Below are 20437 nucleotides of genomic sequence, written 5' to 3'. Positions count from 1 at the left end.
GAAAATGTTATTACATGTTATGTTGAAAAAAAATAGTCATTACACATTATTTTTTTTTAAGATTACAAGAAATGTAACAAATAAAATAACTCCAAAATCTAATTATCCAAATTTAAAAATTTTGGATAAGATATTTTTCTCCAAATCTATTTTATCCCAGCTTAATGTTGACTTTGAATAACTTTTCAATACTTCTTCTTTTCCGTATCAAATTTCTTTTTTATTTTAAACTTTATCTATATCGTGAAGAAGTTTAAATCCAAGTATTTATGCTATAGTAAAATATAAAAATAGAGATCAAGTTACACCTTTAAAAAAAATGTTGTTATTACACGCCATGTTCAAAAAAATATTGTTACACTTAGAAAAAAAAAAGTTGTTACACGTTATAACTGTAAGAGATTATGTTGTAGTGAAATACAAACTAGCAAGTTGCACACCATGTTTAAAAAATATTATTTTTACACGTCATGTTTTAAAAAAATTTAGTAAATGTTATTTAAAAAAAATGTTGTTACATGTAGACATGTACAAAATATATTGTTACACACTATGCAATATTCAATAGATTTGTTGCACACCTAGTACATTAGAGTTGTTACCTACAGACATGGCATGTAACAACTCTGTGCAGTTTTCTAACTTATAGATTTCATCTCAACTATAACTTCAACCTATCAACTTTTGGGTTTTGTGAATGTAAACCAATAGTTGATTTTTCAAGAAAATTTAGAAAAAAAATATGTACTTTGAAAATTTTTAGAAAAAGAAGAAAATGAACAGAGTAAGAGATTAACAACTTTGGAGGAAAACACTTTCTTTCACCTTCATTTAGAATTTTTCATTTAGATAGATAGATATATAACTACAAAATATCAAAAAATACCAATTTGTAGATGAATTTACAGCAGTTAAAAATAACAGAAAAGAAAAACAAAACGACACTGCAAGCCTAAACAGATGTTACACACCAAAGCTTCAACGGTAGATGTTACACGTCAAGGCCAAGGCTTCACCTGATATTAAATGCCAAGGCCAAAGCTTGAACATAAGATATTACACACCAAAGCTTCTTTCTTCCTACTGATGTTACACGTTAAGGCATGAATCAATTTGTTGCACACCAAAGCTTGTTCTACCAGACTTGAATCACTAAAAAACTCAACACCAATAAACCCAAGAATATATTGTTACTCACCATGTCATGCTTTTTGGTTTATAGATCGACGATGATATGACAAGATGGCAAAAGATAGACAAAGAGAAGGTTTTATGAATGTAAACCAATAAATCCAAAAACATATTGTTACTTGCCATGTCATACCCTTTGATTTGTAGATCAACGACGATATGATAAGATAGCGAGAGATAGACAGAGAGAGATGGTGATAGTGATAAAATTAGAGAGAATTAGATGGCGAGAGAGAAGAATGGGAAGCACAGCAAAAGGATGGCAAGAGAAAAAAATTTGAAACATTTAATTTGTTTGAAATGGTTTTAAGAGCATTTTTATCAAGTCATGGTAAAAGTTGAGTAAAAACAATTAACTTTATATTAAAAGTTATTTTTGAAATGAGTTTATCAAGTTAACTATAGTATTGTACATTATAGGCCTTGTTAAGTGAGAAAGGCTAATAATAAAATGGAAATTGAAGGTGCAAACACCGGTGCCAAATTTTTGGAAATAGCTTCAGAAGTATAGCTTCACTCTCTTTTTCTTCAGGCACAATCTATATGATTGAGTGGATATCCTAAAAATAATCAGCAAAAAAACTAAGCATGTGAGTTTCTTAAGATTTAAGTCAAGTAATCCATACATCACAGACTTCAGAGATGTTTCGAAAGACCAAAGAGTAATGTCCAAACCAATCCAGAGGCTTATAGAAGGCATGAGGAAGCAACTTAGTTACATTCAATAAGACTTAAACTGATATCAGAAGGATATGTTCACGTTTGATTTCGCAGATAAACTACAGTTACAATCCATAGGTTGAGCAAAATTTCAAACATAACCGCAGAGATCCAAAGAAGCAAAAGGTGAGTCTTTATCCTCTCTCCTATTGATATTCCTTTGTTTTTAATTCAGATCTTGGAAATGAAGAACATGTTATCGTGTGACAACTTTGTAAGTGGACTTCCCACCAAGACTTAGAATAAATTATATATAATCTGGATAGGAGCACACCTCTGATTCTATAGTAAGAATGTTAGTGGTGGATGGCATTCCATGACAGTGACCCTTTCTGGAAGTTATCAACAATTGAGGCGGCTGATACCTATTGTCTCAATGAAAAAAATGAATTAATGGTGAAACAAAAGGGAGCATGAGGGAACAAGAAGTCCTGTGTCTAATTGTATGCCGCTTATAAATTATTCTCAAAATAACTACATTCTACAAGCATCAAGTGCGAATATTATGATTATTCTTCCTCTGTTATAGCATCTTAATGATTATAGCAAAGCAAGAATGAATTAAGAATAATACAAGGCAGGAAGAAGACAGACACTTCAACAAGTAAAGAGACAAGCGACAGAAATTGTGATCTATGACACAACCTCCAATTCTACTTTTCAAATGTAATGGCATGGCACCTTTCATCAACAACATGTCTTGATCAACGGGTCGTTGCTTTGCAATAATCACGTTTGCAAGTGTAGAAGTCATCTCACACTGTCAACGATACTTGACTTCATTATTTGTTCTTGAAGATTGTGTCTTGTTACTGAATGCCAACCTTGAAGCTTTCGTAGTCAAATTCCTTCTGAAATGTCATCAGGGTTTTCTAGAACATGCTTTATGTGACAACTGAAAAACAGAATATAGACTTTTTCTGAGAATTAAAAGGTTTGACATTATAAAGAAGTGCAAGAGTTATGTACACAATTAGCTTGATGTTCTAGCATATAGAGCTATATCAGTAAGATATGGCAAATCTATTTCAAGAGCTGCAAATCACCCAATTCTTCATGGAATTGCTTGATGGGAGGTAAAGGGAAACAGTTTACAAAAATCAGGGAAGTGATTCAAATTGAAACTGACTATTCATGAAATGCAAGAATTTAGTGCTCTTCAAGTGTCATGTGTGTCTGTTCTGTTCCAACATTATGATAGCAGCAGCACCAGCAATGGCGTTACTCAATGAATGTATGCCATTCCTTTATCAACATCATTCCAACGAAGAAAGCAATAGAAAAAAAAAACAGTAATATACTTTGGATTGGTCAAAAAAAGGTTAAAAAGATTGCAAAAAAATTATTTTATATGAAATCATCATTACTGTTACCATTTTCTAAATTTAAAAACAAACATTATTGCTTAGACTTTTAATTACTTCTTTTTGTTGAATATCGAAATAACTATTTTTCTAATATGCCAAAACATGTTTTGTCTATTTAAAGTAACTAAATTAATTTTCATTTAATACAAAGGTATATATTGAGTCACAATATTTGCGAAGATTGTACACATGTACATAACTAAAGCGATACTCATGCACCAATTTACTATATAAATATATATATATATATATATATATATATATTTAAAATTAAGCCAATAAAAATGTGAAAAGACAAATAAATATTGATTGCATTTGAAATTAACAAATTTGAAGACTTTAATATATTTTGTTCAAAATGAAACTCAAGTTAAAGTATCTAAAACAAAAACTAATAAAATAAAATCATGAAAAAAAGACCTTTTTTGAAATTTTTTATGATCCATCCAATATGAAAATAATTAGTAATAATAGGTGGACAGCCTCTTTAAAAAAATCCCAGATACTTTTTTTCTTATGAAACCTTTTCACTAATGATGAGTACATTCAAAAGTAATAGCGAAAAAAGAATAAAAAGTATTAAATTAATTGATCAAATCATGATCCACAAATTTGTTAAACTTTTTTTCATAATTATGACATTCATATTTTTTTTTTTGAGAAATACGTAATTTTATTGTTAACTGTCAAAAACAAATATTTTGGATTTTTATTATTATAAAGAAAATACAATAAAATGGCTAGAAAATATAATAAAAAGACCCCTAAGTAAGAAAAGCTTGGATGTAGGGATAACCAAACATAAAGATCTCACATAATTGTCCTAAATTGATCATTCAGACATCAAGCCAAATAAGGTATCAAACCCGTGTTTAGCGATTGCACGCTGGCTGGCCATATGAACTCCTTCCGCTAAGACTGGTTCCGCTTCCCGCAAGATGAGTTTCTCATCCAATAAACAACAACACTCTCAGCTCTATCCCATCTACAGCACCTCGCAAAGCTACCATAGAAATTATATAAACATTGATTCAACCAAGCCCTGCCTATCCGAACAGCTGCAACAGAAACTAGTATTACATTCACATATTTAAGCAAAAAGGGTGATCCAATCCTAGGCCCGCTTTTTTATGTTGTCTATGCCTCTATATATATAATTTGAATGCTAAATGTAACTTTCAAATAGTTTATTGATTTAAATTTAACAAAAGTAAGTCAAGATAGATTGAGATTGTGATGTGAAATTTTTAAGTTCATTTTTTTTAAAGAGTTGAAGCATTTCATATCATTAGAGAAGGAACAAAATACAGTCAGCAGGAGAAAGTTAATCTCCATCCACCAAGAAAAAAGACCTGCAGAACACAGAAAGAGAAACATGTGCAGGGACTAGAGCAACCTGCAAACCCCAGCAAGCCAAAATTTACAAACCCTCCAACACATCACAGAGGTTAGCATAATCTGTTTCAAACATTCAGACGATTTAGCCAACAGAACACAACAAAACAAAAATCCTCTGTACATCAAAAGCAATTCATTCACAGGTTATATTCAATTACCCATAGACAAAAACAGGAAAACTCCCCGGTGCGTGAAGCTGCCAAATAAAAACGCGTTCAGATACTGCCATCAGCCAAACAACAAGAACATCCATCCAGCTGGAATACCAGAAAAGAAAATTTTAAGTTCGAATTGAAAAACGTTATTTTTAGGGTACTTTTCATAAATAGGCCTCAAGCATAAGGTGTTTTTGAGAATGATTCTTCTTATAATTTTAACTGATTTTAGTCAAGAGAAAAAAAAAATTGGACAAAATTGTCCTTAATGAAACCGACCCATTCGCTAAGCTCCGCGCCTCAACCCGAAACCTATTAACTGGTCAAGCATGTCCTTGATATGGACTACAACTCTTCAGTTTTCATCTAGAGACCGTACATATCCTTGGAAGCAAGTCTGCAAAAGCATTCCTCGACAGTTCAACTTTCGAGCATTTTGGCAATGGTAGGAGCCTTTTGGAGTGGTTATTATTCGCACAAAAGTAGTTCACATATTGAGCAGTGTGAGGAAGTTGACATTACATTCAGAAAAGTATAATATTTTTTTATGAGTTTTTTTATTTTATTTTGAACCATGTGGAGGTTTTTGACAGAATGGTTATTATTCATATTTAGGGCTAAGGTTTTTGAGCATAAACCTATACATATTGCACGTTCATATTGATATTTTTGTTGTTTGAAATTTTTGAATATAAACATAAAGGTGGTATTGTTGGTGTTGTTGGGGTGGAAAGGTGACCGACCATGCGTGACTAGTTGATATGTATGTGTTAGGAATTTGGTTGAGGGTTTAGATATTGCGTGAATGAGGGCGTGCTTAGGTGGTTGGCACCTTTTGCCTGAGTGGATTTTGGCATGGGGTCACGTTGGGGTTGCGTCATTGAAAAAGGGTTTAACTTAGCGTGACTGATTGATAGGTCATTGCGTGACTGGTTTCTATGTTATTGCGTGAATATTATTCAGGCATGGCGTCAGTTAGTGTATGCGTGATTCGATTAGTTGTTCTTAGAATTGCGTGACTTGTTTATAAATCATTGCGTGATTTAATGTTAGTAATTACGTGACTAATTGATTAGGCATTGCGTGACTATTGTTGTAGGAAATTGCATGAATGTCATAACTGTATGAAATTTATCTACATGGGTTCATTCTGTATTATTTTGAGTCAACTGTAATGCTTTAATGTGTATATGTTGATTTACTTAATAATCCATGCTCCACACTCGGATTAATTATTCTGTTTCAGGGATGTTTAAAAATAGTTAAAAATATTGTTAGGGTTATTTTTTAAGTGAGCTTATGAGGAAGGCTATTTCTAAAAAATTCCTCTAGTTTTTTTGTTAATTTACAATGATAGTATTGACATGACTAAAATGGGAATGTTATCTATTTTATGTTGCAGATGGCCAACACAGGAACAGAGCAGGAAAACATGGAGTCCTTGCTTTGTGTACCGAGGCACCGGTGGGGGTTCAATGCAGGCTTTAACATTTATTGTAAGTGGTCGCGTCTGCACGTGATACGTGAGATGTTGTGTCAAGTGAACAAGCTGAAAAACTTTAAGAGAACATGCTTTGGGCACATGATAGATGTCAAAGTAGACAAGAGTTTATTCTGCGCCAGTCTAGTGCACAATCTAATGCTGCACAGAATCAATGAACTTGACGCCACGGAGGCAGAGTTATGGTTCGCAATAGGGAAAACGAAGTCCCACTTTTCTAAGAGGGAGTTCTATCTGGTGACAGGACTGAAGTTTGGTCCTTTACTAGCCCTCATTGTCAATCGGTACAAGGCCCTTCTTGGAGGTATTCACTTAAGATATTGGGGACCAAGGAATGAGGTGAAGATCCAACAAGTTTTAGATACGTTCAAAGGAGGCCAATTTCAGTAGGAGGGAGACGCGAGCAAGATGGCCCTTGTCTTGATCGCAACCAATGTTTTATTCGGTCAAGACTATAGACAATCTATGGTTCCATGGTTGTTGTCACTGGTCGAGAACATCGACGAGTGGAATGCATTCCCACGGGGCACATATGTGTGGAGTCTGACCGTGGATTACTTGCTAAGGGGTTTCAAACCTCTTATTGCTGGCGAAGCAGAAAAGAAACGCTACCACCTCTACGGATTCATATGGGCGTTTCAGGTAGTCTGCCATAGCCTAATGTTTATCATTATCATTATTCTTTTCGCATAAGAATTTATGAGGTGAGTAAAAATGTTACACAATTGATGAGTAGTTTTGGGCGTTGGAAGCAATACTTGAAATCAGAAGCTTGTTCGAAAGGCAGCTACAGTCCGGACAGGTTTGGCCAAAAATGCTTAAATAGCAATGTGACGAGAGGCCTTCAGGCTTCCACGCCAATATTGCAAGTTTGGAGAGAGAGGGCAGGGTGAGTAAAGAAACCATATTTTTTATTTTATTAATTTTTATTTTTATTGTCATAGGGTAGCAATGGTTATACCTAATGGCAATGTATGTTTTGGTGCAGTTGTGGGCAGTGAGGACGTTGGAGCCAACAGCAGAAAAGATGTTGACTGCATACTAGGCTGACATTGAGGTCAATATCTCTAAGGGGTAGCAATACATTCCATTATGGAAGTTGGAGGGTCGCCCATAATTCGATCCCCAACAAAGGAGGAAAATAATAAACCGCAAAGAGAAAAGTCCAATATGATGAGCCGTTAAGCGGAGACGTACCACGGACTAGAAGGTCCATTCCGAGTTTGGTGCTGCTGAGGCACCTCATTCTCCTCTTACAACTTTTCATGGTGCATCTCCTGCTAGTCATCATGCTGCTACTCCTACTGCACCTCCTTATGCTTCTATTGTTGCCCCTCCTCCTACTTCAAGTGCTACCCCTCATGTTGAACAGCTCAACCGGGCGCTGCATCTGCAAATGACTACGAGCATTAAGGGAGAGCTACAAAAGATGCAGACACAGTGGAAGAAAGACCTCTAGTCATTGCAGACGAATATGCAAATGCAGATGCAGTCAATGTAGTTGGAGATCCAGTAGTCAATGCAGTTGGAGATCCAGTAGTCAATGCAGTTGGAGATCTAGCGGGCGATGCAGATGCAGATGCAGTCACTGCATGAGCATATCCAGCACTCACTACAAGGGCTGATGGATCGGATTGTTGGTCAGCTGATCTACCGTTTTGAGGTATGAGGTTTTATGTTATTCATCGCGTGACTTATAACATGTATTATGCATACATTGTTCTAATGTGTTTGATTTTTTTGATCGTTTAGGGTCGAAGCTCACTTCCCGGTAACCCGATTGAACATCATCCTGCTCATATCCCATCTTCGGTAGAGGCAGCCCAGCATTCTCAACCCACACTTTCTCCCGAGGCTCCACCTCCTCCGTTTGAGGTCGAAAAGGTACCTCATCCTGCGAGTAATGGAACTACAACTTTCGTGCATCCTGCTCCTGTCCCAACTCCAGCAGAAGCCCCCCCGCATGGTGAGATCAAACCTTCTGCTGAGGCTCCACCTCCACGTGAGCCCGAAAATGCACGTGTGATCTTGGCCAGCAAATACCTTCGAAGCCTGTACATTAACCCACTATTAGTCCAGCGCAAAGCGAAGGATGATTTGAAGGACAGATATGAGTCCTTCTTGAAAAATGACCAAGCTAGGTAAAATGAAAACAGTAGACCATATTAGGGTTAACGGTTCTATGATATTTATTAAACAGTACGCAATACTATAATTTTAATATAACTCTATTTTAAATTTGCAGGGTTAACATTCTGGGCATCGAAAGGCATGAGGGTCCTGATTTTTTTCGATGATTGGAGATGCCAACAGAGTTGATGGACACCTAACAGATTGATGCATGCATCAGTGTGTTGTGTAAGCGGGCGCACGAGCACCATCCACAACACTACAAACAGAGAATATTGATCGTTGACACCACATTTTATGTAAGTATATTATATTTTACTGAGTTGTAATTATTCAAATGTATGGGGTTTAAGGTTACTTAATTGCATCTAACTATTATGCATAACGTAATTGACAGCTTATTTTGCTCCAACTGAGTGAAAAAATGCAACCTTCCCACACCGAGAAAACATTCAAGCCGAGTAAGGTGGTTATGCCAGACGATATGCTTGAGTATGCAAGGGGTGGGACACCTTCGTGGGGTTTGCCATGGCATAAGGTTGACGCAATTCTCGTACCGTGCTTTTTCAACGGCCACTAGGTGGTAGTGCACGTTAACTTGCTGAAATGGACTATGATGTTAGTGGACTCATCGTACGGTCAGAAAGAAGCACTGAATTCTGGCTTGCGTGATAAGCAGATGAGTCCACTAACATCATTGATTCCCATTATATGCCACCGAGCGGGGTACTTTGTCAGCTTGCGTTGTCAAAATCGAGATTTGACATGGATGAAATATAGGTTAAATGAGAAGACCCCGATACAGCAAGATTTGCACAGTTGTGGGGATTGGGTTATAGCCTCGTTGCAGTGGTTGATTGGCTCAAAGGATCAGACGCTAAAGGCAAACGCCATAGAGGGCATTCGAACAAAGTTTGCCCTTGAAATTTTTGCCAATAGCTCAAATTGTTAAATTTTTTTATTTGTTTATTCTTTTTCATTCTGTAATTAACATTAACATTATTCTGTATCATTTCCATATTATTCTTTGTTGTATCATTTACATATTATTCTTTGTATTCATTGTATCATTTACATATTATTCTTTGTATTCATTCATGTGATAAGCATACCGGTCCAATAAGAACAACATTGTTTTTTTCTTATTCATATCGTAAAGTCTGTTAGTATTTTACACAATTTACATGACATCGTTCATTCATTTGCATATGCCAACCCCCCTTCGCTTATTTACTTTATAGCCTATATGACATGTTGAATTGCATTGCGTGACATAGGGTTGTAAGTAGTTGCTATTGAATTGCGTGAATGGTGTGGATGGAATCGCATCACCAGTTGATATTGATTGGTGAAAGTATTTGTTATGGAGTCTCGCGAGTACTAAATTTTTAATCACATCAGTAGTTAATGTGGAATCGTGTCACTAATCCACTTGGAGTCGTGTGAGTAGTAAATATGGATCGCGTAAGCCATTAAAATTTAGAATCGCGTGAGTATTTGATATTGACTCTCGTTAGTAATAAATATGGAGTGGCGTTACTACTTAATATGGAAGCGCGTGACATGACTTTTTGTGCAATTACGTCACTAGTTTATATTGACTTGCGTGAGTAATATATGTGGAGTGGCGTTACTAGTTATTATGGAATGGCATGAGTATTTATTCTAAAATCGCATGAGTAGAAAAATGGAGTCGTGTGATTGGATATTACGGAATTGCGTTACCATTTGATATGGAGTCGCGTGAGTAGTATATATGGAGTGGCGTTACGAATTCTTATTGAATCGCGTGACTAGTTGAGCTTGCAACTCGTGACTAGTTGCACTTGCATCGCGTGACTCACCTATTCTGTGTCTTGTTCTTCGAATAAGGGTAAGCCAATTATCATCGACAATATCAAACCATAACTCAACCCCAAGCACCATCATAACAAAATATTGAGTTAAACACCCTAAACCCTCAACTAGATGAAAGTTAAAGCACATGTTGAGGGAATTTAAGAAGATGTTACCATTGCTTAAGACAGTGCAGGATGGTTCAGCTTTAGTGGTTCAACTTCTATTCACCCTTAAACTAAGTTTGGAACTGTTGGAAGATGAAACGACAGCTATCGATAGATATTGAGAAGACTGGAATATGAATGAAACGGTTGGAAGCTATCTTATGCCCTTTATGTTTTTTGATTACAACGGTCGACATTAAGAACAACTATTACTATTATTATACATCATTTTTTGGGCAAAAATATGAAGCAGGATGCCAAAATCAATCACTCAAATATTATTAAATTAAATATTTTGTGCTTTATTTAATGGTTTACAATGAAAAACAAATTATGAAGGAGTACAATGAATTTGATGATCCAACAAATGGGCTAAGTAATCTAACTGGAATTTTATGTTCCAACTATGCAATGGCATTTTTGTACATTACGAGAACTATAGTCAACTATAGGATAAATATCTAATTTTTTTCAGCACTTTTTCTTCACTTCCAGCAGCTTCTTCTTCGTCTTCTTCCCATCCTTCTGCTTCAATAAACGTTCAGTTGTTCTGGACCTACCTAAGTATCGATAGCTTATGAATATATCGATAGCTGCTTTAAAAGTGGATGAAACTTGTATGAAACAGCAAACTGAACTGTTTGGTTGGGGAATGAAAAGTAAGATACACAAGATGTCCATATGGAAGAGAAAACCTTCAAGTCCCATGTTTAGTTGTTTTGGACCTCCATTGTCCCCCAACTAGTTCCAACGGCCCCACCATTGGACTTGAAGGTTTTCTCTTCCATATGAACATCTTGTGTATCTTACTTTTCATTCCTCAACCAGACAGTTTAGTTTGCTCTTTCATACAAGTTCCATCCACTTTCAGAGACACATCTTGTGTTTTAGATTTGCTTTTCTGCTAGAATATGTGCAACTAGTCCCTCAAACTCAAAGGCACCTCATCTTCTTCGGAGGCTGCCTCTTTCCCCTTCTCGACTCTTGGATCTCTGGAGGTCATTTTTCAATTATCTAAGATTGATTAAGATAATTGAATTTGATTCAAATGGTTAATGGTTCCCTTTATTTATAGGCATGAATGATGACTCTTCGTTTTCTACAACCACATCAGTGCAATGAAGAGGGGCTGAATTGGTTATTAAGTACCTGTTTGGCCTTTCATTTCATCTTATCTACCTCTTAAAAGCAAAAGCCAGGTCAAACATCATTCATTTGCATATGCTAACCCCCTTTTGCTTCTTTACTTTATAGCCTATATGACATGTTGAATTGCATTGCGTGACATAGGTTTGTAAGAAGTTGCTATAGAATCGCGTCACCAGTTGATATTGATTCGCGAGAGCATTTGTTATGGAGTCACGCGAGTATTAAATTTTGAATCACGTCAGTTGTTAATATGGAATCGCGTTACTAATCCACTTGGAAACGTGTGAGTAGTAAATATGGATAGCATGAATCGTTAAGATTTAAAATCGCGTGAATATTTGATATTGACTCCCGTTAGTAGTAAATATGGATCGTGTGAACTGTTAAGATTTAGAATCGCGTGAGTATTTGATATTGACTCCCGTTAATAGTAAATATGGATCGCATTACTAGTTAATATGGAAGCGCGTGACATGACTTTTTTGTAGAATCGCGTGACTAGTTGATATTGACTCGTGTGAGTAATATATATGGAGTGGAGTTACTAGTTATTATGGAATGGCATGAGTATTTATTCTAAAATCGTGTGAGTAGAAAAATGGAGTCGCGTGACTGGATATTATGGAATTACGTTACTAGTTGATATGGAGTCGCGTGAGTAATATATATGGTGTGGCGTTACGAATTCTTATTGAATCGCATGACTAAATGATATGGGATCACGTGACTAGTTGATCTTGCATCATGTGACTCACCTATTTTGTGTCATGTTCTTCGAATAAGGGTAAGCCAATTATCATCGACAATAACAAACCATAACTAAACCCCAAGCACCATCATAACAAAATATCGAGTTAAAGAAAACAAAATATCACAAGTGAATTATGAAATACAAACTACAGTATCCATAATCCAATTAAGCCACAACTCTCAAATATGAATGTTCATCTCGTATGGTTGACTCAGCCAGAACCAATAACAATTGACTTTCTTTTTCTCTGAGGTTAATGTCGGAGAAACTCATCTGAGGACAGTTGATTTTGCCGCGCTTCTGCTACCGGAATAGCTATATCTGTTCTTTGCATTAGAAGATTCTCAACATTCTGTATCCTCAATTCCAATGCCTGCATTGTAACAATTTGATTACTGAGTTTCTCATCAATCCTCAAAAGCATATTATACATCACATCATTGGAAACAGGAACTCTAGACAATTATTTGGATGGAGTATCATGGGCAAGATGAACTGGACTGCCTTCAACAGAGTTCAATGGCTCATCAAGACTCAAGTCATATCCCCTTTTCACGAGCCATCGAAACGAGAGATTACGAGGCTTGCGATTGGTCCAATCAGCTAGATACCTATTGCTCCATATCACTTTCTTCTTAACTAGAGTCGATATGATGTTCCCGTATGGAAGGGTCGTCTCTTCCCGCATGGCAACTTTTTTCATTCTCATGATCATATATTCTGCAATATTCACGCCAAACTCGCTTCCAATTGTTTCCATCATCCACAGATCTTCAGTGCTAACATGTCTTAAACAACTGATCCTTCCTTGTAATGTGGATGCCAAAAAATTATGTACCAACCTATCTGGTGCAAAATTCAAATGACGAGCAGAACATGACTCTGTGGTGTATAGTTCTCTTTTGCCTGTCACCTAGGCCCACATGCGAGACAGGTCATATGATGGTGGAGGTCTGTATTGTTCGTGTCTATACTCCGTTTTTAGGAGCTTCCCAATATCAAAGGGAGTCACTGTAAACTCTATTCCTCCCAAAAACATGTTCAAAACAAATGGGTCAAAATCTCTAGGATTTTCAAATTCATTTTCACTCTGGCGAATGCTGGAGTAAAATTCCCTAACAAGAGTCGGGCTATAATCAAAATATGGAAAGGTACTTAGACCCTTAAGTTTACCCATATCGAAAAACGAAGATATGTCACCCTCAAGGTATATGTTTTCCTCTAAGCTTTCCCAATCTACCACTTTCTCGCACGATGTCATGTTATTCTCTATTACCCAATACTTGCCACCATGTGATATATCCCTAAACCGTAAGGGAGAGCACAAATCATTATCTAGTTCAATTGAAAAACCAATTGATGCGACAGGCAGTTAAAAATCTAGTTTCCATTTCTTCCTTGATCGTAGGCTAGAGTATTCATCATCACCCATACTTTGGTGGCCATTGTCATGGACATTGGGTCTGCTCGAAGATGCGACCATTGTTTAAGATAGTGCAGGACGGTTCAGCTTTAGTGGTTCAACTTCCCTTCACCCTTAAACTAAGTTTGGAATGGTTGGAAGATGAAATGGCAGCTATCGATAAATATTGAGAAGACTAGAATATGAAAAAAATAGTTGGAAGCTATCTTATGCCCTTTATGTTTTTTGATTACAACGGTCGACATTAAGAACAACTATTACTATTATTATACATCATTTTTTGGGCAAAAATATGAAGCAAGATGCCTAATCAATCACGTAAATATTATTAAATTAAATATTTTATGCTTTATTTAATGGTTTACAATGAAATACAAATTATTAAGGAGTACAATGAATTTGATGATACAACAAATGGGCTAAGTACTGTAATTGGAATTTGATGATCCAACAATGCAATGGCATTTTCATAAATAATGGAAACTGTAGTCAACTATAGGATAAATATCTAATTTTTTCCACCATTTTCTCCTCACTTCCAGCATCTTCTTTTTCTTCTTCCCATCCTTTTTCGAAACAATCCCTAACAACTGACGTCTGAAGGGCCACTATCTTCAGGTATGACACCTATAACGTTATCAGAATTTGTAGTCCACATTGGATAGTGATTTCGTGTGTGCTTGGGTTGTCTACAAACTGCACATGCTTTGGGTCGACGTAGTCGAGCCGTCTGCTGAGTAAATGATGTTTCCCCGTTTGTCAGTGGAGCTACAAATTGAGTCCGACAATTTTGTCTATTATGACCATAGCTCTTGCATTGTGAAAATCTACGTCGTCCGCTGCCTTCCCCAACTGATGCAATCCTTTTCCTCTTCGATTTTCCCGCTTGACCTCGCCAACTTGGTGGCAAAACGACAATTTGTTGAACGTCATCAGGGATGTCCCACTCACTGAGATGCCCAACCGGGCGAATGGGAACTGCATATCCCTTCGCCCAAGACCGAGTCTTGTAATAGTCTGAGCAGAATTCAATGGCTGCACGTTTGCACTTACTGCCAAGGCAATGAAATCACAATTGGTGAACAATGTAAAAATTCAATTCATCATGCACAATATAACAAAACATGATTGCTCATACCTTATTGTTGCCATGGCATGCGTGCAGGGGAGTAGATCAGACTGAAACTCACCGCATGAACACTCCTTGGTGGAGAGGTTCACCACTCTGTCCTTACTCCCGCCTATAACTTGAAACTCCACCCGATCGATTGTTTGTATGGAAAAGTGACATGCTTCATTGAACCGTTTGTTCAACAGATCAGTAGCCCAAGGGTTGAGAGGAATGGTCAAATTCAATGCCTCATTGTGCCGGTCATGGAACCAACGTTGAAACATGCCTCTGATGCACTAGATCAACACCTTTATTAGCATTTTTCTTGCATGCCTCAAGCAAAAGTTAATACACTCCGCAGTGTTGGATGTCATTAGCTTGTATCGCCTTACTTGTGCCCGTGCACGTGCCCATCTCTCAGGGCCTAATCTCATAAGGTTGTCATAAGTAGGTTTGCAAAGTTGTTTCAGCTGATTCATATGTCTGTCAAAATCGGTGACCCTATAGAAGTTGGCGGCCATGGTGAAAATTGTTGCAACATCTTCGCGCTTGAACCTGTTTTTAACATTTTTCCTTAAGTGGTAATTGCATAAACCGTGATGAGCGTCTTTGTACACTTTCTCAACTACATTCCTAATGCCAAGCTGCTGATCATAAATGAACATTGCATTTTCAAGACAACCAATCGCACAACGCAATTAGTTAAGAAACCACGACCAAGACTTTTTGTCTTCGACGTGGCCAATGCTAAATGCAAGTGGATATATCTACTCATTCGTATCTTTGCATACCGCCACAAATAGAATACCCTTGAATCTGCCTTTTAGATGTGTAGCATCGATAGCAATTACAGGCTGCATTACAGCACTGAACCACCGAATACATAACCCGAATGCCCAAAAATAATATTTGAATCATTGTTCCCCATCAGTAGTGACACACGTGACAATATCAGGATTTTCACGTTCTAACATATGGAAATAGGAGGGGAGGAGTTGGAATGACTCTTCCGGTGGACCGAACACAAAACTTTTAACGTACTCCTTCGCTTGCCAGGCCTTACCATATAGGCATTGCAATCCCCAATTACGATTCATCTCTTCCATTATTTCCTTTGGTCTCAATGGGATTACACAATTTCCTTGCACCTTATTGGAGATAAGCTCACCAATTACCCTAGCGCTCGCAGTTCAGTACCCACATTGCAAACCATCGACAGTACACGTGTGTACCTTTTACAACATCCGAAGTTGCCAATATTCTCCCTCAGGCAACTTCGTTGCACGCAAAGCAAACTTGCATGCCTTATCCTTATAACCAACCTCAAAACGAGCGTGACATGACTTTTTAACTCTAAACTCAAAATGCTCTTGTAATGCCAACATGCTCAAAACTCGTTTCAATTCAGCCTTCGATAGAAACACTTTTTCGCGATATAAGTGGTCGTCCATTGATATGGATTCCTCACTCCCAACTATTTGGAAGGATTTCATATCTAGCCCGGGAATAATCCATTTGACGAGATATCGCTATATTTACCCTCTCTTGATCACTATCATCAGGCAAACAAATGTCGTTCTCAAGTGCGATGGCATTCTAGTAAATAGGGTCTGCACCCTCAACATTTTCTAATTCAACAATTCTGCCATGGTTGTCCAACTCAATCTCTTCTAACACAACAGTTGTGGTATGACCTGTACCACCATTTGCATGATTGTAATCAGGAATGTCGATCTGCTCAACCTGTCGTCCTCTGAATGGTCTTCATATCCACAAACGTAATCATCTTCACAGTCATAACCTAACTCATCGTTCTGATCTGCCGTGTCGTCCTCTTCAACATCATCTTCAATCTGATCAGATGCATCGTCATCACTCACAACCATCATAGTGTCGTTTGCTAATGACAATGGACCCAATGCATTTCCGAGCAACAGCTGTGTTTGTTGCAAAGTACCAAGTATTTAGTTTGATATACATTCCGATCGGAATTGTGCAGACATCATTTGTAGACACTTCATGTGTGCGCCGGGCTGCTAAAACTCATGAGGATACATCAAACGTGATTACCATGGTTGTTTGTTAGGAAATGCATGGTGTGGTATGTCAAAATAATTAACATTATGTTCTTGGTGATTACTATGTTGGATACCGTGCTCATGTGGAATATCGTTTGCATTTCCTGCCTTAACTGTCACAAACACAACAACTACCCTCTCATCTCACAAAATACTCACTACATCTTCATCAATCCTGATAACTGCACGCGAAACCCCTGCGGCATGGCTGAGCGATGCATGTAGCTCAATTTCATTATTATGTGAGTTGACCAAAACAACTTCTTCAACCAGCTTCACTAGTCCCGAATATGACAAATCACTCTCAGCACCCCTCACTCGTGTCTCACCACCCTTGTAAGTGTCATCGACCCAATGACCACTGTATGTAATCATAAGCTTCACATTTGGCAAGCAGCTAAAATTTAACAGAAAATAAGTGTCACGATCAATCAATTTATCAAAAATAGCCCCTCAATGCATAGAAACCACTTCTGCAATGCCTAAGTCACATTTGACCTGCCGTAGAAATTTTACAAAAATTAAGTGTCACAATGTCTAATACACATTAATGCAATGCCTAATAACTAGTGAACAAACACCCCTAAACAAGAGGCGAATTGCACAAGTCACGCGCCATTGCTCTTGCAATATATAACAACAGGTCACGTAATATATAAAAACCAGTAACGCAATCCTAAAAAACTACTGAACAAAGCCTCAAAATAACACATAAATTGCACAAGTCACGTGCCACCACTCTCGCAATACATAACAACAGGTCACGTAATATATAAAAACCAATCACGCAAGCCTAAAAACCTAATGAACAAAAGCCTCAAAACAACACATGAATTGCACAAGTCATGCGCCAACACTCACGCTAGAACAAGTAACGCAATATATAAAAACCAATCACGTAAGCCTAAAAAACTACTGAACAAAAGCCTCAAAACAACACATGAATTGCATAAGCCATGCGCCACCACTCACGCTAGAACAGGTAACGCAATATATAAAAACCAGTCACGCAAGCCTAAAAAACTACTGAACAAAAGCCTCAAAATAACACATGAATTGCATAAGTCACGCGCCACCACTCTCACTATAATAGGTAACGCAATATATAAAAACCAGTCACACAAACCTTAAAAACTACTAAACAAAAGCCTTAAAACAACACATGAATTGCACAAGTCACGTGCCACCACTCTCGCTACAACAGGTAACGCAATATATAAAAAAAAGTCACGCAGTATCTAAAAACTACTAAACAAAAGCCTCAAAACAACACATGAATTGCACAAGTCACGCGCCACCACTCTCGCTACAATAACATAATATATAAAAACCAGTCACGCACTGCCTAAAAAACTACTGAACAAAAGCCTCAAAATAACACATGAATTGTACAAGTCAGTCACGCACCGTTAGGCTTGCAACACCTAAGAATAAGTCACTCAATGAATAATAAGCCTCTAAACAAAAGGTGAATTGCACAAGTCACACACCACCAGTCTCACAATACCTAAAAATAAGTCAATCGATGTCTAATATCTACTAACGTCATGCCAACTTAAACAGTCACGTACTGGCCCAACGTCACGCAATACATAACAACACGTCACTATAGGTACTCTATTCCATATACATACAAACCACTCACGTAATGTCTCAACAGAATATATGCATTGCATAATTCAAGCACCGCGTATAACCCACTCTCTTAATACCTAATAATAGGTCACCCAATGCCTAACATCCACTCACGAAGTAATTCAGCATAATATAATTTAAACGAAGAAAATAACTCAACAAAATATGTGCTCAATGAAAATAAAAATTGCTATAAATTTTATTCAAATTTTATTAAAAAGATCCCCCTGAAAATACAAGGAGATGATACAAAAAAAATGAACCGTAGTTCATTTCTTCATAAGTTCATCTACTTTGAACTCTATCTCGAAGAGAATCTTTTCGTTGCTCAGGATGGCAGCCTCTAGGTCAAAAGTCTTTTGCATCAAGTTGTCGATGAGGACTTGCATCTCCTGTTGGAATATGTGCAACTGGTCCCTCACACTCAAAGGCGCCTCCTCCTCTTCAGAGGCTGCCTCTTTCCCCTTCTCGACTCTTGGATCTCTAGAGGTCATTTTTCAATTATTTGAGATTGATTAAGATAATTGAATTTGATTCAAATGGTTAATGGTTCCCTTTATTTATAGGCATGAAAGTTGACTCTTCGTTTTCTACAACCACATTAGTGCAATGAATGAGGGATGAATTGGTTATTAAGTACCTGTTCGACCTGCCCTTTCATCTTATCTACCTCTTAAAAGCAAAAGTCAGGCCAAACATCATTTTTCAAGAAATTCTTAATAAAAAGCAATTTAAAGGTTTTCTCTCTTTTTCACTAATCAAAAAGGATTTTAATGTTATCTCTTTTATCTTTTCCAAGAAATTCGTTATCGTTTCCTCTTTTCTCTTCTTCTTTTTTTCTTAATTTAGGCATCATGGTAGACCAACCAAAATCTAATACTATTGCTACTATACAAGTCTGAAATTATATATAAACTTCAAGAATTACATTAGAGCTTATTAGGTTATTGAAGATAATCAGTAGAGAATCACCTTCAGCATTAGGTAGCTAAAGTCACGCAATGCCTACAAATAGGTCACACAATGCTCAACAAATATTCAGTCACGTAATATTCAGTCACGTAACTCCTGTCACACAACGCTACCAAATATTCAGTCACGTAATGCCTATAAAGAACTCACGCAATACTCAACAAATATTCAGTCAGACAATATTCAGTCATGTATTACTTGTCACGCAACGCTCAACATATATTCAGTCACGTAATGCCTATAAAGAACTCACGCAATACTCAACAAATATTCAGGCACCTAATGCCAAATAAACAGGTAACGATTCCTAATATCCAGTCACACACCCTCATATCCAATCACACACCCTAATATCCAGTGACTCAATGCCTAACAAATATTCACACATCGCCTATAAACTGATTGATTTCGCTACCCCCACCCAGATTTAAGTTTCCAAACTCATATAATTTACCCACCAACTTTTTCCTTTTATGAATAACCTTAAATAAATGCAAGAACCCATAACAAATACCTTAATGTCATCTCTGCATTTTGGGATCGTGAGAAAGTTGGCTGTCGATATAGACCTCGATGGCGTTGGAGAGCTGGACGAAAGGATAGCTAAATCTAAATCGAGATTTAATTTTGGAATTTTAAGCTGAATGCCGAGAGAGCAGAAAGAAAGAAACTAAGACGCGTCTTCATTTGGATTAATTGGATTAAAGGGTATTCTTGTCAAGTCGTGTCAAATATTGATTAAAAACAGTTAAAATTATAGAAACGGTCATTTTTGAAGTCACCTTACTATGAAGGTCATTTTTCACAATTTCCTCTTATTTTTATCTTTTAAAAAAGAAAATCTATTAAGATT

General features: G+C 37.0%; 1 pseudogene; it reads right to left on the bottom strand.

The window, feature by feature from the left end:
• Positions 1–14371: 14371 nt before the first annotated feature.
• LOC108662415 (uncharacterized) lies at positions 14372–16005 on the bottom strand (annotated as a pseudogene).
• Positions 16006–20437: the final 4432 nt, after the last annotated feature.

The sequence above is a fragment of the Theobroma cacao genome, chromosome 6, assembly GCF_053813885.1.
Source record: "Theobroma cacao isolate CCN51 chromosome 6, ASM5381388v1, whole genome shotgun sequence".
Lineage (NCBI taxonomy): Eukaryota > Viridiplantae > Streptophyta > Magnoliopsida > Malvales > Malvaceae > Theobroma > Theobroma cacao.
This window is presented reverse-complemented; position numbering and strand designations above follow the sequence as displayed.